The sequence below is a fragment of the Myotis davidii genome, unplaced genomic scaffold (genome assembly GCF_000327345.1).
Source record: "Myotis davidii unplaced genomic scaffold, ASM32734v1 scaffold391, whole genome shotgun sequence".
Lineage (NCBI taxonomy): Eukaryota > Metazoa > Chordata > Mammalia > Chiroptera > Vespertilionidae > Myotis > Myotis davidii.
In genome coordinates this window covers 435,010-440,036 of record NW_006284336.1, presented here as the reverse complement: position 1 = coordinate 440,036, position 5,027 = coordinate 435,010, and the positions used below count along the sequence as shown (strand labels likewise).

The 5,027-nt window shown below is 42.2% G+C and overlaps 1 long non-coding RNA gene across 1 annotated transcript in view; it reads left to right on the top strand.

Annotated features, from left to right (window-relative positions):
• The window catches only part of LOC107184512, a 20,044-nt gene that overhangs the window by 1,062 nt on the left and 13,955 nt on the right, over positions 1-5,027 (top strand). The window lies entirely within an intron of this gene.

The following is a 5,027-nucleotide window of genomic DNA, read 5'->3' as shown; positions in this document are numbered from 1 at the left end:
AGTATTTTATGTGACAGGTTTTTCAGTGCTAGCCTGTTGGAAGCCAATCCACCCTGGCTGCTTGAGGCAGTCCCTGCAGGGATGTTTCAAGGAACCTTGAAATGGAGATGAGAAACGCCCTAGCCTTTGGAATGGATGGGGTTAAGATCAAATAGGATAAATGCAGATGTAAGAGGACAATAGGGGGAGGAGCCTGGCTAGGAGAAGAAAAGTTGTTTCCCCAGGTGAGGACCAAATAGTATAAATACAGATGTTAGATGAAAATAAATAAAAGAATCTGGCTATGATGATCACCTGAACACTGCCTCTGTGTCATTCATTCTTCGCCAACTCCGTCCACACCTTTGGGAACCCCTGGACCCGCTGGGGCTGGTCCCCAGCAGATTTGTAGATGGCATTAGAAAGTAAATGCCTAATACTAGACCATTATTTGAAGGAAGGTGTGGGTAGATATATTAGGCATGAATTATAATGAATTTTTTTCCTACTAGATTGTCTATGTCTAGCTTTATTAGAGGTTGACTTTCAGAGTTGCAAGAGAATTTATGGATTCCAACCTCCTTCCCTCTTCAAGGCTATTCTCCACAATCTACTTGACACATGACCTTCCTGCCTCTGCTTGAGTATCTCCAGGGATGGGAAGCTCGCCACCAATTGAGCCAGCCATCGACATATAGATTTGAAGAGCTGTATGACTCCCTGTAATTCTGACAGACTGCTGGAGTGGGGGTTAGGCTTGTTTCTCCCACTAAAGAGCTGGTGACCTTGGGACTAGAACTTTTAAGATCAGCATCAACTTGGATGGGGTTAAGATCTAGTGCCAGTCTGCTCACTCTGTGAATGAACTCACATAAATCAGTAATAAATGATTCTGAGCTCCAACCCTGGAGATACTTATTAACTCTAGGTTGGGGTCTGCAGAGTAGAGTGATTGAGACTTTGCACTTACTACCAAATTGAGCAACAGAATCATCTGAGGGAAAGTTAAACCCATCTCAGTCTCTCTACTTGACATCCTATTTTGCCAGCTACTTGAAAGCATTGGATTTAAAATGGCTTTGCATTGATTTGTAGTTTTCTGAATACTTCAGAGAGTTCATGTAATAGATCCCATGCCATCCCACTCTGATGGCCCTCAAGTGGCCATAGATGGAGGTGTTTGAAAGGCTGCAGTCCCGGGATATCTATAATGAGGGTCATGAAATGAGGTCATGATTAATCAAGACTTGGCTCAGACCAGCTTGTATAAATCCCCTGACTTTCCAGTCCAGGGTTACAACACTTGGCGACCATCAGAGCCCTGTTAAATGATTTGGATGTCCATACAGTTGCTTAATCAGTAGGTTCAATCATCTGGGGTTTTAATAACTTTTAATCATTCAGTATATTATATGATCCCTGTAGGTTCTGCCAAAACATAGTTTCAAGAGAGAGGAAACAGAGTAATGGAAGCAAGAATGTGAATGAGAAGGTCACCTTGTATCTGGTTTTTCAGAGGAACTTAAACTCTAGTGTCATATGTGTGTTGGTATTGTACTGGTCTTGGTCATTCATGTGATCTTTAAAACTATGTCAAGATAAGTAATAGGAGGTCCCTTAAGTTTGAGAAGTATAGTATAGTAAAAACTGGACTTAAAGTCAGGCTGACCCATGTTTTCAAATCATGGCTTTGTTGGGACATCTAGATTCCATATGGAAGGGCTACAGTTAGCTGAGAACTTTCAACTGCAGTACCATTTCTTCATTGCCATTTCTGCTCAACATGGGGCATTTCTAATGGGCAATGTTTTCTCTGGAGTTCCCTGTTGAATTGGCCTATACTTTGTCAAAGTCCACTCCCCCACCACACACACACACACACACACACACACACACACACACACACACACACACACAATTAATTCCACATGAACTATTAATTCCATTTCAGTGTCTGCTTCCCAAAGGATCCAACTGACAGGGCAAGTTACTTAAATTCTCTGAGAGTCAATTCTTCCTCTTTCAAATTACATTGTTCCATATACATCATCAGAATTTGAAGGGGTGCAATGAGGTAGAATACATAATATACCCTGGCTCATAGGAGACTGTCACCAAAAATTTTTTTTTTTACCTTCACTCAGCTCACTAGTATGATCCTTCTCATCACTGGTGTATACAAATAAAATATATTCTGCAGTTTTATTCACCAATTATGATATGCCTAGAACAGGGTTTAACCATGGGATGCTGGACACATCTCTCCCAAGTCTGTGAGCATCTTAAGGGTGGACTTTAGGTTTCCTAGGTGCTCTGACAAATGTAAATACAGAGAGGGAAATCTAACACAGAGCAGGGAAATCTAGCCTGGAATGTCATGAAAAAACTACAAAGAGAGAAAACACTCTATTTGATTCTGGAAGAATGAGTACACATTCACCAAGCAACAGAGGAAGGTTGTTGCTGGGGAAAAGAACAGCCCTTGCCCAGTGTCCAAGACACTGAGAACAAGGAAGAGTGAAACAAAGTCAAGATGTTCCACAGATATTATACAGAAAACTGGTGAAGGAGAAAAAGGTGTCCCAGTAGACCCGCCCCATGAGGGGCTCATGGCTTATCCACCCCATTGTGCATAAATGGAAGCTGAACAGAGTGGTTAAATACCTGGCCCAGGGTCAGAGTGGCAAAGCCACTGAGCCTCCCAGAGACTCAGCCCAGGTCTGTGATGCTCCTCTTCCTGAAATGTACAGAGACTACCCCTCCCCAGGAGTTACTGAGGGATCCAAGCCCCAAGCAGGTCTTAATTAGCTGACTGCCTATGGATCAGGGAGAGGGACACAGAAAACAACCTCAAGATCAACACTTGAGGCTTTTTCTGAAGAGAAGATCACTGTGCTCAATAGTTCAGGGAATATGAGCTCCTAGAAAGCACAATTCTGGAGAAACAGAAGCCAATGTACACATTCACAGCATTCAGTTCCCCCGAATCAATTATGGTTAAGTGATGTTAAGGGCCTGACAGAGCCACAAAAGAAAGACAAATCTTTAACCTCAGAATTGAGGCTGATCCTCGTGCCTTAATCTAATCCATTGTGTCTGGCCCTACTTGCAAGCCCAAGTCTGGTTCTCATTGCTTTTGTGGATTTAAGTGAAATCCTTCCCATAACTTAAATTAGGTTTTGTGTTGATGATATTTCTTTTGTTATGACATGAAAAATAAAAGAAAGAAAGAAAAACACCCAAATCCCTAAAATCCAGACCATTGATCTAGTGGACACAGTCTGTCCCCACAGATGATGGAAAGAGCCTTTTCCCCAACAATGAGGGTGCCATCAGTGTGGGTGGCACGTGGGGTGTGAAGAGCCAGATGGGTTCGAGCTGTTCCCATCCCCTGCTCTTGCCTGTTGGTGCAGAGAGGCTAATACAAACCACACAGGATCAGATGGCTACTACAGGAGGCTGCTGGGATAGACTGTGGGACTGCTGGATCAAAAGCGGGCTTCAGATGCCAATTACCTAGAAGAAACCACATCTCATGCTGGGTGAGAACACCAAGACCAATTAAGCTCAACTTCTCACCTTCTAGATGGAGAAATGCGGGATTTGATTGGCCAGATGACGTGCTCTAAATCAAGGTCAAGCCCATGGCACAGGCAGAACTAGAATCCAACCTTTCTGGTTTCCAGACCATCACTCCTATTTGGCTCAACTACTCAGAAAGAAAAGAAAGGCTTCTGGTTCCAAGGTTTTCTTTCCATTTGGGTGAGAAAAACGAGATACAATTCTGAAAGAAAAGACTGCTCAGGGAACAGTGAAAAAATACACAGTTTTGGCGGCAGTAAGAATGTTGTGAAATGCATGTCTACATTTTGCATATTATCATCTTCTTTGTGCACGCACTGATGTGTGTATTTTACCCATGTGGCTTTGTAAGTACAGACCTGTCAGCTGCCTAGGCCACACGCTTTGGGATTGACAGGTATGGTGCCTATCAACAAGGAGAATATCCCCACTTGTACCTGATGTTGAAGGCACAGAAGAAAACATCCAGTGTAGGTGTGTTGGTAGAGAGAAAAGATGGTCAACATTGAAAAAGCCCTTAGGTCACCTAGTACAGCATGTCCCAAAGAACAAGCCACATGAAGGGGATCTGCTGTATGGACAGAAATGGGTCCTGTGGTCAAATGACTTTGGGAAACTTTCATCTCAATCTAACAGGTTTCTTTACAAGAGGACTCCTTTACTTCAGGGTCTTTACTATGGTGATGTGCACTGAAGATTTCTGGGAAAGGAATATAAGATACAAACTCTCTCACACTTGCATGTCCACTGAACTCCTTTTCATCCCTGGACAATCTCATGAGGTAAATGTTTCTTGGAAAATACCTTTATAAAAAATATATATGTTTTTATTGATTTCAGAGAGGAAGGAAGAGGGAGAGAGAGAGAAACATCAATGATGAGGGGGAATTATTGGTCAGCTAACTCTTGCACACCCCTTACTGGGAATGGAGCTCACAACCAATGACATCCTGGTTCATAGATCGACGCTCAATCACTGAGCCACGCCAGCTAGGCGGAAAATACCTTTAAATGTTGGATCTTTTCCAATATCTTCATTTTACAGATGAGAATAAAAACAAAAGTCGAGAGAAAATGTGACTTTCTTTAGGTCATACTAGTCATCTGAACCAGGTCTCTAAGTTAGACCTCAGACAATAACCAAATGACCAAATCCCGTTTTTGCTGCTATATCCCTAATGTGTTTTCAATGGAGTTATCAATAAGTAGTAAGACAGTGACTAATAAATAACAGCTAAGTGTTTTACCTGCATTATTTTACATCTTGATTAAAATCCTAAGGGATAAAAACTCTTATTACCAGTTTTACAGATAAAGAGATAGAAACTTAATACCAGCCATCTGACCTTTTGCAAGTGGTAATAAGAAAATGAGTAACTGAATAAATACGACCCCCTAGATCAGCCGTGGGCAAACTACGGCCTGCGGGCCAGATCCGGCCCATTTGAGATGAATAAAACTAAAAA